Genomic DNA, 21,654 nt, shown 5'->3' with positions numbered 1-21,654 from the left:
GGCTAATGGCTACTCCGACTACACAATCCGCAAAGCCATCACTCCAGTCATGAAGAAGGATCCTCTTGTGGAGCCACTCAAAACCATCACCTTACCCTACATTGCAGGGGTCACTAAAAAGATCTCCAAAATCCTGAATAAACACAAGATCCAGGTCCGATTCAACACAGTACACAAAATCCGTGATTTACTTCCATCTGTAAAAGATGCTCTTCCAGACATACAGTACCCGGGCGTTTACAAACTAAAGTGCCTCTGTGGTAGTAGCTACATTGGAGAAACCAAAAGACATATCTCGGATCGCATCCGCGAACATAAAGCAGACTTGAAACACGGTAAGACGAACTCCTCTGCCGTGGCAGATCACTGTTACAATTCAGTGGGCTCACATGACATTGACTTCTCCAAGACGGAGGTTCTTTGCAAACCAACTGGCTACCATGAGAGATTCGTTCATGAGGCCATTCACATATACAAGCACAGAGACAATTTCAACCGAGAAGATGGATTCAGGCTCAGTAACCACTGGAAAGATGTGTTAAATCATTTCTGTTCTTAATTAATTGTAATTTTACGATGACCTTCAGACCGCAGCTCTTTCGCCAGCATTGCCTCTTAATACCTCTCACACCACGGTTAATGGTATGGTTTACAACATGGAGTATACTAGGGCTTCGCAGCTGTCTCTCTCCCCCTCCTCTGTTCCGACCATGGACGAACTCGTCCGTCTGAACGGGGCCCGTAGCTATCCGTGGTACGGAAATTTGAGGGTAAGAATCCACCCATTTTTTCGCCATATAGCATTGTGATATATAACGACTTATGGTTGGTAGCTTAGCTGATTGGAGAATATAGAGTTTATTGATAACATGAAGGTAATTTATATTTTAGTTTTTATTGGTTCACTATATAGTACTGTGAATAGCTCAGATTTGTAGTCATTTCTGTGACCAGTCACTAGCAAATCACCCAGTTATTTCAATGCTAAATTCGCCTAGTTATTTCAATGCTAAATTCTCCTGTTTTGATTTGTACTAAGTGCCTCGGTGAATGTGTATGCTCTGACTTCAACGTAACTATTTCTGTAGCAGTTACAAGCGAATGCCTTAATTTAGCTATTTCAATGCTAAATTCTATGCTAATTCCTTTTAACAATGGGTGCCTCTGCGGATGTGTATGCTTTGACTTTTAACATAGCTATTTCTGTGACCAGTCACAAGCTAATCATTCAGCCTTTTCAATGCTAAATTTTATGCTAATTCCTTCGTCAAGGCTCTTTGTTCCTCTCACACAGCTTAAAAGCCGTGATCTGAACGTGGCTCTCTCACTCCAGCGCTGTCCTACCAGACAGTCTCGCTCCCTTCACCTGATGAAGGCCGCTTGTGTTGTGGCCGAAACGTCGTGAGAATATTATTGTGTTATTTTATTTTATCAATTTATTATTTTATTCTCATTCTACGTGACTTTACCGAAAGAACCAAAGAAGATAATTCACTCCTATTGTGCTGTATTGTCTCTATTAATAATAATTTGCTAGCTTTGTGTAGTATTTGGTTAGCTTTAGAAGACTTTATGTGATGTGTTATTTTAACTGCGTTTGGTATTACCTTTGAATCTCTGCACCTTTTGAGGAACGCCAGTGAAGATATCAATTTCATCCGCTTAATGCGAAGCTTCTCCAATTTTCTGGTTTTAAGAAAAGTATCCTCCCCATAGAGGTTAGTCAGTTTAACAGTATCATCAATGAGACAGTATCATCAATGACTGTACGATTTCACTTTGATAACACATGGACCCCGCATGAAGCGATGGTTATTAGTGAAAGAGAGAGTTATTAGAACATGGAAATGCTATACTAAACAAAAAACGTAACTTATAATGAATGATTATACTTGAATTATTCCCGCAGTATCGCAATCGTTATTGATCATAGATCATATGCAACCCTTATCACGTTGTTAGCACACTGGGTCACAGAACAGGTGATTATTCTGTAGAGTACGTGAGAACGTGCGGCGATTACGAACGAAAGGTACTTTAAAGATTATACGACGATAAGAAAAACAATTAAAACAGTTATTATTCTCAAAGGCACAAATCTCAACAGATACATCGGCAGATTATCTGACTACATAATGGCTTGGAGTAAGGGCATGCGATGGGGTGCTCCTTTCTCCTGAAGACCTCACCTGATACCAAGTTTTAATTAATTGTGGACCAGATCGCCTGATGAGGATCTGGTGGGACACACCCTTCCCCACAAGAGCGTGGCTCTACGGGAGAAGGTGTCAAAAGTAAATTCGTATTGATGGATCTGTTGCATATTTATGCGATTAAGAGTACAGCCCACTAAATAGTAAAGAGGACAACTATGGATATGCTTATAACGACACATGTATGAACACTCGGTCTCGTCGTGACGCCTTCACAGCCACTGATGCCCGATAGACTTGAGTGTTGGCTTCTGGTTTAAGGACCCGTGTATGTTTGAGTGACATGAATTGTTTTGAATAGTCAGTGTTCGGAGTCGAACTTCGTGTCAAACAGACGCCTGCTTGTCGTGTGGTGAGGGGGCGGTGCGCGTCATACGTATCAGTCGATTCGGCGGTCACCGTGTTGAACGGATTCGGATGTCGTCGATACGCTGCTGCAGGTCAGGATACGGTCGGTAGATGGCGCCACAGCTCGCTCGCAGCGTGCACGGTGGTTGAGTGTTGACCCGGGTGTGCACTCGGCTGGCGATGCACGGTGTGCACGCAGCCTTGTCGCCAAACAGCGACCCTCACCACCCCGGCGGCAGCAGAGACCTCCGTGTCGGCAGAGGCTGACCCACGCAGGGGCGAGTTGAGCTGTCAAGCGGGTCTTGCCCGCCTGCAGATGAGATGGGGAGCTGCTCCAATGAGTCGAGCCCCCGATGGCCGGCTCCGGTGAGCCGATCGAACTCAGCTGAGTTTCCGATGAACTGCGGACGAGTCGAGCCGACCCGTTGGCCGCAGCTCGCTCCTGAGTCGACCCCCCCGGTCGAACTGAGGTTTCAATGTTCAGGATCCTCTTTTTATGCCCAAAAATCCCTTCACTCGGACCCTGCCCACAAGGCGGGGTTTCTTCCGATTTTTGCTGTGTCAGGGTTTGTCCGTATGTATCTGCGTCCGTGTGTGTGTCAGTGTGTGTCAGTGTGTGTTCTTGTGTGCATATTCCGTTGTCACCCTCCTTCCATAAAACCCACAAGTAAAACAATCAAATGTTATAAATTGTCTCGAAGGCGCCTCTCTGTCTGGGTACACAACCTGGAGGGAGGGGCGATATTCCCTCCGACTTTCACCGACGCACCAAGAAACGGTTAAGGTTTTTAAAGTTAACATTTATCCCTCACAGTTTCACAGTTATGCTCTGTATGTAACCCAAGGTCTGGGTTAGCTTCCGTTGTGGTATTGTACTTAATGTCAAGGGAAGGTTTTCCCCCCGAGCGTATACACACTCCTACCCCGCGCTGCGGGGATACAAAGACGGCCGGAATCTCCCTTTCTTTCCAACCTTGGGTTTAACACCGCCCAAGTCATTATGCAGTTTATGTTTTGTGTAAGCCTCGGTGAATGGTGCCAACACGAATGTTAAGTAGGAAATAATGCACTGTGATTTTTATTAGCCTGGTATTTTCGCTGAAATGCGTTGACACTCTAAGGTCCCGCCCTTATTCTCTTTTCAGTCTCTCTACACTCTTTGGCCCTCACTCTCTCTAGCGCGTAGTGACCGCTGTTTTCGCTGACGCCGCCAATTCAAGGCCTCATTAATTTCCGTCACTCCGTGTAGGTGAGGGCGGGTTAGCCCTGGAGTCAGTTCTGGTTTTCGTCTGCCTCTCAGCACTTGGTCTGTGACCTCTGACCCCGGGATTTATCTAATTTGATGGCCTGTCTAGCCCCGGCTTGCTGTTGTTAGGTTGGTTGGTTGTTCCTGGCTTTTTGCCTACGTTTGCAGTTTGCTGCGCTTATTTTCCTTTCTTCTCCAACCTTATATCCACTCTGCTCATTATTCACTCATGTCTGGGTTAGAACATTCATGTTGACTTCGGAAAACCTGATTGTTATAGGCTTTGGGTCCAGTCGTATAAAAATTATTAAAATATGAAAATAGATTTAATGTTAAACCAATAGACGGTTGATGGTTACATTGATGTAGCTATTGGCAGGGTTCAATTGAAGTTGGTGTGAAGATCAATAACTTTAGCCTACCCTGTCGTTGAATTCCGATGTTAAGTTACTTTAATAGTAATGTAGAACCAATCAGCTTTTTGACTGAACTATATCTAGGCTAACGCAAACTCCCAGTGACCCTGGCTTGGTGTGTTTACGTCAGCCCCTTGCAATCCGCTGTGCTCTGCTCTCTATCTGCTCCCTCTGACCCTGGGAGGGCTCTTAATGTCAAAATCGTATTAGTGGGTCATGGTAAAGAGAACCTCCACATGCCATGCGGAGGCCTGGTTTGGTGTTTTTATTCATTATTATATAAAAAAAAACAATAGAAACATGTATCTATATGTATCGGAAAATTACCTGTTAACATTAAGATGGAAAAGGGGCCTAGATACAACAGTGTCAGGTGGTGTGTGTCAGGTGGTGTGTGTGAGGTGGTGTGTGTGAGGTGGTGTGTCACGTGGTGTGTCAGGTGGTGTGTGTGAGGTGGTGTGTCACGTGGTGTGTGTGGTGGTGTGTGTGAGGTGGTGTGTGAGGTGGTGCGTGTGAGGTGGTGAGTGTGAGGTGGTGTGTGTGAGGTGGTGTGTCAGGTGGTGTGTGTCACGTGGTGTGTGTCAGGTGGTGGTGACCCGGGGTTCAATTCCCGCTCACGGCCGACGCCGCCGGCGACGATCATCTGAACCGGTCCCGGGCCTCCCCTAGGTCGACTCGGCATTAAATGAGTACCCTGGTGCGTTGTGTAAACATCGCCACTGGGGAGACAAAGGCGGCCAGGGGTGGTGCCGGCCACCCGCCCCCTCGTGTACCGTTCCGGCCTTCATAGGTGCTCGCTAACAGCACTTGCCCCTACAGTCTGTTAAGGCTACACGGGGGATCTTTGTCTCTGCGTGCGCGTGCCAAATTGGTAAGAGTTTGCCGATAAGTTTAGAGCTCTGCTCATCGTCGTCGTCATTATAAAATCCTGGAGGAACTTTCCGCCCGGTTTCCTGCTCGCTGTACGAGTTGACGTTGGTCGCGACAGCCAACGGGGACGTGTCAAACTAACACCGACAAGACCTGGGGATTCCTTCGCCGGTCGCTTTTATTGTACCACATCTGCCCCTGGCGCCAAGGGAAGCGTCTCATCGGTCGGTGTCCAGGGTGAGAATCCGTCAGAATGTACGCGGGGCAGTCGTGGTGTAGTGGTGGTGGTGGTACAAAGTGTTACAGTCGTGGTGTGGTGTAGTGTGGTGTAGTAGTAGTGTAGTAGTGGTGGTACAACGTGTTACAGTTGTGGTGTGGTGTAGTGTGGTGTAGTAGTGGTGTAGTGTGGTGTGGTGTAGTGTGGTGGTGTGGTGTAGTGTGGTGTAGTGGAGTTGTGGTGTTGTGTGGTGTGGTGGTGTTGTGTGGTGTAGTGTGTAGTGTGGTGTAGTAGTGGTGTGTAATGGTGTGGTGTAGTAGTGGTACAACGTGTTACAGTCGTGGTGTGGTGTTGTGGTGTAGTGGTGGTGTGTAATGTACTGCAGTGGTGAAGTGGTGTGGTATTGTGGTGTAGTGTAGTATGTAGTGTACTGTAGTGGTGTGGTATTGTGGTGTAGTGTAGTGTGTAGTGTACTGCAGTGGTGTAGTGGTGTGGTATTGTGGTGTAGTGTGGTGTGTAGTGTACTGCAGTGGTGGAGTGGTGTGGTAGTGTGGTGTAGTGTAGTGTGTAGTGTACTTTAGTGATGTGTGGCTGGGCGCAGTTTGGTGATGTAGTTGTAACTGAGGGTGTCGTTTCAAACGAGACGTACAACTTAAGAGAGAGAGAGACAGAGAGACAAACTCCCTTTACTGCCGAAACACGCATGAACACTCGTAAATGTGCACAGTCACCAGTGACACACGTGTTATAACCAACTCACTCACCAACTCACTCACCAACTCCCTCACCAATCACTCACCAGTGACACACGTGTTATAACCATCTCACTCACCAACTCACTCACCAATCACTCCCTCACCAACTCACTCACCAACTCCCTCACCAATCACTCACCAGTGACACACGTGTTATAACCATCTCAGGCATGCCACGTACGGTGCAGCCCCTATCTACAATGTCACCAAGCTTTTCAGTTCCAATCAACAAAGCTGAATGGGTGGGTGGGTGGATCAATGGGTGGGTGGGTGAGTGGGTGGGTGAGTGGGTGGGTGAGTGGGTGGGTATGTGGGTGAGTGAGTGAGTGGATGAATGGGTGGGTGGGTGGGTGAGTGGGTGAGTTGGTGAGTGGATGAATGGGTGGGTGGGTGGGTGAGTGGGTGGGTATGTGGGTGGGTGAGTGGGTGTGTGGGTGAGTGAGTGAGTGGATGAATGGGTGGGTGGGTGAGTGGGTGGGTGAGTGGGTGTGTGGGTGAGTGAGTGGATGAATGGGTGGGTGGGTGAGTGGGTGGGTATGTGGGTGGGTGAGTGGGTGTGTGGGTGAGTTTAGGCCTGGGCTCTGGGTCGTTCTTCGTGCTTTTGGAGTACCTGACCCTCTGCTCATGATCATTAAGGACCTTCATGATGGTGAGCGGGCCCGGGTAAAACTACGTGGCCGGGAGTCAGAGCCATTCCCTGTACACCTTGGGGTGCGACAGGGATGTCCTCTGGCTCCCACATTATTTAACATCTATTTTGACCACGTAGTTCGTGAAGCCTTCAATAGCTGTACCGGGGGAATCTCCATATGGTACAGATATAATGGGAGGCTAATCGATGCCCGGGTGCGGTCAAGGGATGGCTCCCTATTGCTCAACCACGTTATGTATGCTGATGACTTGGTAATAGCTGCTCAGTCAGAGGAGGAGTTGGAGACGCTGCTGCTGAGACTGGAGCGTGCCACTAAGAGGTGGGGCCTTACCATCAGCCCCACCAAAACTAAGCACCTGCCTGGGTATTTTGTACCATCGGACACTCCACCCCCACAACTCCCAATCGGTGATGGGGCAGTTGTGGAGAGAGTGGAGAGTTTCCCATACCTGGGCAGTGTGCTTATGACTGGCTCCAGTTTAACAGCAGAGGTCTCACTCCGAATCAGTCGAGCGGCAATATCTTTTCATCGGTTGCGTAACGCTGTGTGGAAGCTACCTGGTCTGTCGCTCCGCACTAAGCTTCAGGTCTTCTCGGCCACGATCATTCCCTCCCTTCTCTACGCTTGCGAAACGTGGACCCCCCTAATGGAACATCTTCGCCGGTTAGAAACATTTAGGCTGACCTGCCTACGATCCATCCTGGGTTTAACCAGACTGGATTGTGTGAGGAGCTCACAAATCCTTGAAAGATCTGGGCAGGGTCCCATCGGTGAGCTCCTCCGGCAGGCAAGGCTGCGATGGCTGGGTCATGTAGCCCGCATGCCCAGCCACCGCATGCCGAAACAGCTTTTGTTTGGCCGGATTGAGGGGGCTAAGCGGGCGCGGCACGGGCTAGAGAAGAGATGGAGTGATGTGGTACAGGAGGACGTGGAGCTGAGTGGACTTGCCGATGACTGGTACCAGCGGTGTCAAGATCGGCCTCTGTGGAGGAGGCTCGTGAAGGATGCTACTGGGCAGTTGGAGGCAGTCGCCCTCCAACAACAACGGAGGGCGGAGGAGCGACGCTCACAACAGCGAGCGGAGCGCCGGGTGGCTAAAGCACAGCAGGTTGGCACAGTAGGGGGCACAGGTGGTGCATCAGCCAGTCATCTCAGTCAGTCGACCCGTGGCACCTGGGTCTGCCCCGTGACCTCCTGCCAGCGGGCGTTCGACACTTCACGTGGCCTCAGGGTGCACATAGCCTGGCACAAGCGTCGTGGTGACGTCACCGCCACTTAGTGGCGAATGGCGGTTGTTGTTGTGTGGGTGAGTGAGTGAGTGGATGAATGGGTGGGTGGGTGAGTGAGTTGGTGAGTGAGTGAGTGGATGAATGGGTGGGTGGGTGAGTGGGTGAGTTGGTGAGTGAGATTCTAGTTATTTACCACAAGACGGCAGCATTGAGTTGCGAAATAATTTGTGTGGGGGGAGTGGTGGTGCAGTGGATAGTGCACGTTGTGTGTGTGTGAGTGGGGAGTGGTGGTGCAGTGGTTAGCTCACTCACTGACCAACTCACTCATCAACTCACCAACTCACTCACCAATCACTCCCTCACCAACTCACTCACCAACTCCCTCACCAATCACTCACCAGTGACACACGTGTTATAACCAACTCACTCACCAACTCACCAACTCACCAACTCACTCACCATTCACTCCCTCACCAATCACTCACCAACTCCCTCACCAATCACTCACCAGTGACACACGTGTTATAACCATCTCACTCACCAACTCACCAACTCCCTCACCAATCACTCACCAGTGACACACGTGTTATAACCATCTCACTCACCAACTCCCTCACCAATCACTCACCAGTGACACACGTGTTATAACCAACTCACTCACCAACTCCCTCACCAATCACTCACCAGTGACACACGTGTTATAACCATCTCACTCACCAACTCCCTCACCAATCACTCACCAGTGACACACGTGTTATAACCAACTCACTCACCAACTCCCTCACCAATCACTCACCAGTGACACACGTGTTATAATCAACTCACTCACCAACTCCCTCACCAATCACTCACCAGTGACACACGTGTTATAACCATCTCAGGCACGCCACGCACGGTGCAGCCCCTATCTAAAATGTCACCAAGCTTTTCAGTTCCAATCAACAAAGCTGTCAAAGAGCAAAAAATACCGAAATCAAAACCAAAAAATAGGGCATGCTAAAAACCCGTACGTTGCACACAAAATGCACACGTTTTATTTTAAAACGGCTATGTGTGGATAAGCAGCATTTCCTAAATAGCTGCATTGTGGTCCTCTTGCTTGAGGTCATTATCAACCCCACGTGGAGTAAATGTCACTGACAGCAGCAGCAGCAGTGATACACTGCAGTGATACACTGCTGCTGTTCTAATGCTGTTCTAATTTACACTATACACTACACTATACACTACAATATACACTACTATACACTACACTATACACTACTATACATTACACTACACACCACACTATACAGTACACTATACACTACTCTACATTACACTATACACTACACTATAAACTACACTATACATTACACTATACACTACACTATACACTACTATACATTACACTATACACTACACACTATACACTACTATACATTACACTATAAACTACACACTATACACTACACTATACACTACACACTGTACACTATACACTACTATACATTACACTATACACTACATTGTACACTACACACAATACACTGCACTATACACTACACTACAACACTACTATGCACTACACTATATACTACACTAAACACTACACTATACACTACACTATACATTACAGTAAACACTACACTACACACTACACTATACACTACCCTACTATACACTACACTATACACTACACTATACACTACTATACACTACACTATACACTACACTACTATACATTACACTATACACTGCACTATAGACTACACTATACACTACACTACTATACACTACACTACACAGTACACTATACACTACACTAAACACTACTATACACTACACTATACACTACACTACTATGCACTACATTATACACTACACTACTATACACTACACTACTATACACTACACTCCTATACACTACACTACTATACACTACACTACTATACACTACACTACTATACACTACACTATACACTACACTACTATACACTATACATTACTACACTATACACTACTCTATAAACTACACTACTATACACTACACTATACACTACACTATACACTACACTACTATACACTACACATTACACTACACTACTATACACTACACTATACACTACTATACACTACACTATACACTACACACTAAACTACTATACACTACTATACACTACACTATACACTACACTATACACTACTATGAACTACACTATACACTACACTATACACTACTATACACTACACTATAAACTACACTATACACTACACTACTATACGCTACACTATACACTACTGTACACTACACTATACACTACCCTATACACTACTATACACTACACACTACACTACTATACACTACACTATACTACACTATACACTACTATACACTACACTACACACTACACTACTATACACGAAACTACTATACACTACACTATACACTACTATACACTACACTATACAATACTATACACTACTATACACTACACTATACACTACACTATACACTACTATACACTACTACACTATACACTACTATACACTACACTATACACACTACACTATATACTACACTATACACTACACTATACACTACACTAAACACTACACTATAGATTACACTATACACTACACTATACACTACACTATACATTACACTATACACTACACTATACACTACAGACTACACTACACTACACACTACTATACATTACACTATACACTACACTATACACTACACTATACACTACACTACTATGCACTACACTACACACTACACTACTATACACTACACTATACACTACTATACACTACTATACACTACACTATACACTACTATACACTACACTATACACTACTATACACTACACTATACACTACTATACAATACACTATACACTACTATACACTACACTATACACTACACGATACATTACACTATACACTACTATACACTACACTATACACTACTACACTATACACAACACTACTATACACTACACTTTACACTACTATACACTACACTATACTACTACACTGTACACTACACTATACACTAATATACACTACACTATAAACTACACTATACACTACACTACTATACACTACTATACACTACACTATACACTACTGTACACTACACTATACGATACATTACACTATACACTACCCTATACACTACTATACACTACACTATACACTACTACACTATACACTACTACACACTACACTATAAACTATAATACACTACACTACTATACACTACACTATACACTACTATACACTACACTACACACTACACTACTATACATGACACTACACTACTATACACTACACTATACACTACTATACACTACACTATACACTACTATACACTACACTATACACTACTATAAACTACACTATACACTACACTATACACTACACTACACACTACTATACAATACACTATACACTACACTATACTATACACTACACTATACACTACACTACTATACACACCACTACTATACACTACACTATACACTACTATACACCACACTATACACTACACTATACTATACACTACTATACACTACACTATACACTACAGTATACTATACACTGTACACTACTATACACTACACTGTACACTACTATACACTTAACTATACACTACACTATACACAACACTATTATACACTACACTACTATACATCACACTATACACTACTATACACTACACTATACACTACACTATACACTACACACCACACTATACTACTATACACTACACTATACACTACTATACACTACACTATACACTACACTACACACTACTATACACTACACTACACTATAAACTACACACTACACTATACACTAAAGACTACACTATACACTACACTATACACTACAGACTACACTACACTATACACTACTATATACTACACTATACACTACACTATACACTACACTACTATACACTACACTATACACTACCTTACACTACTCTATACACTACTATACACTACACTATACACCACTATAAACTACACCATACACTACACTATACACTCCTATAGACTACACTATACACTACTATACACTACACTATACACAACACTACACTACTATACACTACACATACACTACTATACACTACACGATACATTACACTATACACTACTATACACTACACTATACACTACTACACACTACACTATAAACTACTATACACTACACTATACACTACTATACACTATACTATATATTACACTATACACTACATTATACACTACTATACACTACACTATACACTACTATACACTACACTATACACTACTACACACTACACTACTATACACTACACTATACACTACTACACTATACACTACACTATACACCACACTATACACTACAATATACACTACACTATACACTACTATACACTACACTAAACACTACACTATACAATACATTACACTATACACTACTATACACTACACTATACACTACACTACTATACACTACACTATACACTACTATACACTACACTATACACTACACTATACACTATTATACACTACACTATAAACTACACTATACACTACACTACTATACACACCACTACTATACACTACACTATACACTACTATACACTACACTATACACTACTATACACTACGCGATACATTACACTATACACTACTATACACTACACTATACACTACTATACACTACACTATACTACTACACTACACTATTATACACTACACTACACACTACTGTACACTAGACTATACACTACTATACACTACTACCACCACTACCACCACAACTGCCACAACTACTACCACCACTACAACTAATACCACAACTACTACTACCACAACTACTACTACTACTAACACTACAACTACTACTACCACAACTACTACTACCACAACTACTACTACCACAACTACTACCACCACTACCACCACAACTGCCACAACTACTACAACTACTACCACCACTACCACAACTACTACCACAACTACTACTACTACCACAACTACCACCACTACAACTACCACAACTACCACCACTACTACCACAACTACCACAACTACCACCACTACTACCACCACAACTACCACCACTACCACAACTACCACAACAACTACCACCACTACTACCACCACTACTACCACCACCACTACCACCACAACTACCACCACTACTACTACTACCACAACTACTACCACTACCACCACTACCACCACCACCACTACTACTACTACCACAACTACCACAACTACTACCACCACAACTACCACCACTACCACAACTACCACAACAACTACCACCACTACTACCACTACCACCACAACTACCACCACTACTACTACTACTACCACAACTACTACCACCACCACTACCACCACTACCACCACCACCACTACCACCACTACCACCACTACCACTACTACCACCACTACCACAACTACCACAACTACCACCACTACTACCACCACTACTAACACTACTACCACCACTACCACTACCACCACAACTACCACCACTACCACCACAACTACCACCACTACCACCACTACTACCACAACTACCACCACTACCACTACTACCACCACCACCACCACCACTACCACAACTACCACAACTACTACCACTACCACAACTACCACAACTACCACCACTACTACCACTACCACCACAACTACCACCACTACCACTACTACCACTACTACCACCACTACTACCACTACCACTACCACAACTACCACAACTACTACCACAACTACCACCACTACTACCACAACTACCACAACTACCACCACTACTACCACCACAACTACCACCACTACCACAACTACCACAACAACTACCACCACTACTACCACCACTACTACCACCACCACTACCACCACAACTACCACCACTACTACTACTACCACAACTACTACCACTACCACCACTACCACCACCACCACTACCACCACTACCACCACTACCACAACTACCACCACTACGACTACCACTACTACCACCGCTACCACCACAACTACCACCACTACCACCACTACCACTACCACCACAACTACCACCACTACCACTACTACCACAACTACCACCACTACCACTACTACCACAACTACCACAACTACTACCACAACTACCACCACTACTACCACTACTACTACCACTACCACCACAACTACCACCACTACCACCACTACCACTACTACCACAACTACCACCACTACCACTACTACCACCACCACCACTACCACAACTACCACAACTATCAAAACTACCACCACTACTACTACTTTCTTTTTTGTGTTTGAAGCAGCCTGTATCACCAGAGGCAGGGGCTAACAAACCATCATCACCATCATCACCATCATCATCATTGTCATCATCATCATCACCATCATCATCATCACCATCGTCACCACCATCACCATCATCACCATCGTCACCACCACCACCATCGTCATCATCGTCACCATCACCACCACCATCATCGTCACCACAACTACCATCACACTGGGCAGTGAGACACTGGTGGTGAGGGAGACTTTGAGGGTTTGTTGGAGCTGCAGCTTCCTCCTCAGTGTACGATGACGATGTCACGGCACACCGGACACACGCCACTCTCCTAAGACACACACACACACAGACACACACACAGTGACACACACACACACACAGACACAGTCACACACACACACACAGACACACACACACACTGACACAGTCACACACACAGACACACACAGACACACACACACACAGATACACACACAGATACACACACACACACAGACACGTACACACACACACGTACACACACACACAAAGATCCCCCATATAGCCTTAACAGACTGTAGGGGCAAGTGCTGTTAGCGAGCACCTATGAAGGCCGGAACGGTACACGAGGGGGTGGGTGCCCAGCACCACGCCCGACCGCCTTTGTCTCCCTAGTGGCAATGTTTACACGCCGCACCAGGTACTCATTTGAGGCTGAGCCGACCTAGGAGAGGCCCGGGACCAGTTCAGATAATCGTCACTGGTGTTGGCCGTGAGCGGGAATCGAACCCTGGTCGCCAGGTTCATAGCGCAGCGTAGCGCTAACCGCTACACAACCGCTCCCCATACACACAGACACACACACACACAGACACACACACAGACACACACAGAAACACACAGACACACACACAGACACACACACACACAGACACACATACACAGACACACAGACACACACAGACACACACAGAAACACACAGACAGACACACAGAGAGACACACAGAGATAGAGAGGCAGACACAGAGACAGAGAGACGGACAGAGAGAGAGACACACAGAGAGAAAGAGAGAGACACAGAGAGACACAGAGAGACAGAGAGAGAGACAGAGACACAGATAGAGACACAGACAGAGTGAGACAGAGAGAGACACAGAGAGAGACACAGAGAAACAGAGCGAGACAGAGAAAGACACACAGAGACACACAGAGACAGAGAGAGACACAGAGCCAGAGAGAGAGACACAGAGACAGAGAGAGACACAGAGAGAGAGACACACACAGACCGAGTGAGAGAGACAAACACAGAGACAGAGAGAGAGACACAGAGAGAGAGAGAGACAGAAAGACACACAGAGACACAGAGACAGAGAGAGAAACAGAGAGAGACAGAGAAACAGACAGACAGACAGAGAGAAAGACAGAGAGACAGAGAGAGACACACAGAGACAGAGAGATACACACAGAGACAGAGAGAGAGACAGAGAGAGAGTAGGAGAGAGACAGATACACACAGAGACAGATACACACAGAGAGACACAGACACACAGACCGAGTGAGAGAGACAAACACAGAGACACAGACAGAGAGAGACAGAGAGACACACATCATCATCACCAGCATCACCAACAACATCATCACCAGCATCATCAACAACAACATCATCATCACCAGCATCACCAACAACAACATCATCATCACCAGCATCATCAACATCATCATCACCAGCATCATCAACAACAACAACATCATCATCATCACCAACATCACCAACAACAACAACATCATCACCAGAATCAACAACAACAACATCATCACCAGCATCACCAACAACAACATCATCACCAGCATCATCAACATCATCATCACCAGCATCATCAACAACAACATCATCATCACCAACATCACCAACAACAACAACATCATCACCAGCATCAACAACAACAACATCACCAGCATCACCAACAACAACAACATCATCATCACCAGCATCATCAACATCATCATCACCAGCATCATCAACAACAACATCATCATCACCAGCATCACCAACAACAACATCCTCATCACCAGCATCACCAGCATCATCAACAACAACATCATCAACAACAACATCATCACCAGCATCATCAACAACAACATCAGCATCATCAACAACATCATCACCAGCATCATCAACAACATCATCATCACCAGCATCATCAACAACAACATCATCATTACCAGCATCATCAACAACATCATCATCACCAGCATCATCAACAACAACATCATCATCACCAGCATCACCAGCATCAACAACAACAACATCATCATCACCAGCATCAACAACAACATCATCACCAGCATCACCAAAAACAACATCAACATCACCAGCATCATCATCATCACCAGCATCATCAACAACATCATCACCAGCATCATCAACAACATCATCATCACTAGCATCATCAACAACAACATCATCATTACCAGCATCATCAACAACATCATCATCACCAGCATCATCAACAACAACATCATCATCACCAGCATCACCAGCATCAACAACAACAACATCATCATCACCAGCATCATCAACAACAACATCATCATCACCAGCATCACCAAAAACAACATCATCATCACCAGCATCATCAACATCACCAACAACAACAACATCATCATCACCAGCATCATCAACAACATCATCATCACCAGCATCACCAACAACAACATCATCATCACCAGCATCACCAGCATCAACAACAACAACATCATCATCACCAGCATCATCAACAACAACATCATCATCACCAGCATCACCAACAACAACATCATCATCACCAGCATCATCAACATCACCAACAACAACATCATCATCACCAGCATCATCAACAACAACATCATCATCACCAGCATCATCAACAACAACATCATCATCACCAGCATCACCAGCATCAACAACAACAACATCATCATCACCAGCATCATCAACAACAACATCATCATCACCAGCATCACCAGCATCAACAACAACAACATCATCATCACCAGCATCATCAACAACAACATCACCATCACCAGCATCATCAACAACAACATCATCATCACCAGCATCATCAACAACAACAACATCATCACCAGCATCATCAACAACAACATCATCATCACCAGCATCAACAACATCATCATCACCAGCATCACCAGCATCATCAACAACAACATCATCATCACCAGCATCACCAACATCATCATCACCAGCATCATCAACAACAACATCATCATCACCAGTATCACCAACAACAACATCATCACCAGCATCACCAACAACAACATCATCATCACCAGCATCACCAACAACAACATCATCATCACCAGCATCACCAACAACAACATCATCATCATCACCAGCATCATCAACAACATCATCATCACCAGCATTATCAACAACAACATCATCACCAGCATCACCAACAACAACAACATCATCATCACCAGCATCATCAACATCATCATCACCAGCATCATCAACAACAACATCATCATCACCAGCATCACCAACAACAACATCATCATCACCAGCATCACCAGCATCATCAACAACAACATCATCACCAGCATCATCAACAACAACATCATCATCACCAGCATCATCAACAACATCATCACCAGCATCATCAACAACAACATCATCATCACCAGCATCATCAACAACAACATCATCATCACCAGCATCACCAGCATCATCAACAACATCATCATCACCAGCATCATCAACAACAACATCATCATCACCAGCATCACCAGCATCAACAACAACAACATCATCATCACCAGCATCATCAACAACAACATCATCATCACCAGCATCACCAACAACAACATCATCATCACCAGCATCATCAACATCACCAACAACAACATCACCAGCATCATCAACAACAACATCATCATCACCAGCATCATCAACAACAACATCATCATCACCAGCATCAACAACAACAACATCATCATCACCAGCATCATCAACAACAACATCATCATCACCAGCATCACCAGCATCAACAACAACAACATCATCATCACCAGCATCATCAACAACATCATCATCACCAGCATCATCAACAACAACATCATCATCACCAGCATCATCAACAACAACATCATCATCACCAGCATCATCAACAACAACAACATCATCATCACCAGCATCATCAACAACAACATCATCATCACCAGCATCAACAACAACAAACATCATCATCACCAGCATCACCAGCATCATCAACAACAACATCATCATCACCAGCATCACCAACATCAACATCATCATCACCAGCATCATCAACAACAACATCATCATCACCAGTATCACCAACAACAACATCATCACCAGCATCACCAACAACAACATCATCATCACCAGCATCACCAACAACAACATCATCATCACCAGCATCACCAACAACAACATCATCATCACCAGCATCATCAACAACATCATCATCATCATCACCAGCATCATCAACAACATCATCACCAGCATCACCAACAACAACAACATCATCATCACCAGCATCACCAACAACATCATCATCACCAGCATCATCAACAACAACATCATCATCACCAGCATCACCAACAACAACATCATCATCACCAGCATCACCAACAACAACATCATCATCACCAGCATCATCAACAACATCATCATCATCACCAGCATCAACAACAACATCATCATCACCAGCATCATCAACAACAACATCATCATCACCAGCATCACCAGCATCATCAACAACATCATCACCAGCATCACCAGCATCATCATCAACAACAACATCATCATCACCAGCATCATCATCATCACCAGCATCATCAACATCACCATCACCAGCATCAACAACAACATCATAATCATCACCAGCATCACCAGCATCATCAACAACATCATCATCATCATCACCAGCATCATCAACAACAACATCATCATCACCAGCATCATCAACAACAACATCATCATCACCAACAACAACATCATCATCACCAGCATCACCAGCATCATCAACAACAACATCATCAACAACAACATCATCACCAGCATCATCAACAACAACATCATCATCACCAGCATCATTAACAACATCATCACCAGCATCATCAATAACAACATCATCATCACCAGCATCATCAACAACAACATCATCATCACCAGCATCACCAGCATCATCAACAACATCATCATCACCAGCATCATCAACAACATCATCATCACCAGCATCAACAACAACATCATCATCACCAGCATCATCAACAACAACATCATCATCATCACCAGCATCACCAACAACATCACCATCACCAGCATCACCAGCATCACCAACAACAACAACATCATCATCACCAGCATCACCAACAACAACAACATCATCATCACCAGCATCATCAACAACAACATCATCATCACCAGCATCACCAGCATCACCAACAACAACATCATCATCACCAGCATCATCATCATCACCAGCATCATCATCATCACCAGCATCACCAGCATCACCAACAACAACAACATCATCATCACCAGCATCATCAACATCATCAACATCGTCACCACCACCACGAGCTGGTGGGCATCACCTGTAGCCAGGTGTGGATGCAGGCTGCGTGGAAGTGTGCATGCTGGCAGGGCAGCCTGCACATCACGGCTCCATCCACAAGCACCTCCAGGCAAATGATGCAGCTGGGGGGCGAGAGGGGGGGGGAAATGAATGTGTGAGTGTGTGTATGTGTGTATGTGTGTGTGTTTGTGTGTATGTGTGTGTATGTGTGTATGTGTGTGAGTGTGTGTGTATGTGTGTGTGAGTGTATGTGTGTGTGTATGTGTGTGTGTATGTGTGTAGTGTGTGTGTATGTGAGTGTGAGTGTGTATGTGTGTGTGTATGTGTGTGTGAGTGTATGTGTGTGTATGTGAGTGTATGTGTGTATGTGTGTGTATGTGTGTGTGTGTATGTGTGTGTATGTGTGTGCATGTGTGAGTGTGTATGTGTGTGTATGTGTGTGTGTGAGTGTGTGGGTGTGTGTGAGTGTGTGAGTATGTGAGTGTGTGTGAGTGTGTGTGAGTGTGTATGAGTGTGTGTATGTGAGTGTGTGAGTATGTGTGTGTGAGTGTGTGAGTATGTAAGTGTGAGTATATGAGTGTGTGAGTATGTGAGTGACTGTGTGAGTATGAGAGTGTGTGTGTGAGTGTGTGTTTAATTGTGTGAGTATGTGAGTATGAGTGAGTGTGTTTAATTGAGTGTGTATGTGAGTGACTGTGTGAGTATGAGAGTGAGTGCGTGAGTATGTGAGTATGTGTGTGTGTGTGAGTTTGAGTGTGTGAGTATGAGAGTGTGTGTGTGAGTGTGTGACGATGATGATCATGATGATCATGATGGACATGATGATGGTGATGATAACGACGATGATGTTGATTGTGATGACGATGAGAGTAATGAGTACTGTGTTGACGTCTGGTCGAGGCTGGCTGAGTATCTGTGTGTGGCGAGTCTTCTTGTTTCCTCAACACTGAGCTGGTACACAGGATCGTCACGCAGATAATCCTAAAGAAACATCAAAACCATCACCAGCATCACCATCGTCATCATCATCATCGTCATTATCATCACCATTATCATCATCATCTTCGTCATCATCATCACTGCCATTATCATCGTCATCATCACCACCTTTATCAACATCATCATCACCACCATTATCATCGTCATCATTATCATCATCGTCATCATCTTCGTCATCATCATCACCACCATTATCATCGTCATCATTATCATCGTCATTATCGTCATCATCATCACCACCACCATCATCGTCATCATCACCACCATTATCACCATCATCATCACCACCATTATCATCGTCATCATTATCATCATCGTCATCATCTTCGTCATCATCATCACCACCATCATCATCATCGTCATCATCACCATTATCGTCATCATCATCACCACCATTATCATCGGCATCATCACCACCATTATCACCATCATCACCACCATTATCATCGTCATCATTATCATCTTCGTCATCATCATCACCACCATTATCATCGTCATCATTATCATCATCGTCATCATCTTCATCATCATCACCACCATTATCATCGTCATCATTATCATCGTCATTATCGTCATCATCATCACCACCATCATCATCATCGTCATCATCACCACCATTATCACCATCATCATCACCACCATTATCGTCATCATTATCATCATCGTCATCATCTTCGTCATCATCATCACCACCATCATCATCATCGTCATCATCACCATTATCGTCATCATCATCACCACCATCATCATCATCGTCATCATCACCACCATTATCACCATCATCATCACCACCATTATCATCGTCATCATTATCATCAT

At 44.5% G+C, this 21,654-nt stretch overlaps 1 long non-coding RNA gene across 1 annotated transcript; it reads right to left on the bottom strand.

Annotated features, from left to right (window-relative positions):
* Positions 1 to 14,217: 14,217 nt before the first annotated feature.
* Positions 14,218 to 20,812, bottom strand: LOC142919847 (uncharacterized). Its single transcript, XR_012938513.1, has 3 exons — positions 20,717 to 20,812; positions 19,856 to 19,958; positions 14,218 to 14,581 (listed from the first exon to the last, which is right to left on the bottom strand). It is a non-coding gene; the product is annotated as an uncharacterized LOC142919847 (long non-coding RNA).
* Positions 20,813 to 21,654: the final 842 nt, after the last annotated feature.

The sequence above is a fragment of the Petromyzon marinus genome, unplaced genomic scaffold (assembly GCF_048934315.1).
Source record: "Petromyzon marinus isolate PM22_M1 ecotype Great Lakes invasive population unplaced genomic scaffold, UKy_Petmar_22M1.pri1.0 PM_G_Scaffold_64, whole genome shotgun sequence".
Lineage (NCBI taxonomy): Eukaryota > Metazoa > Chordata > Hyperoartia > Petromyzontiformes > Petromyzontidae > Petromyzon > Petromyzon marinus.
Note: the sequence above shows the minus strand (reverse complement) of the source record. Positions and strands in the feature narration are given on the sequence as shown.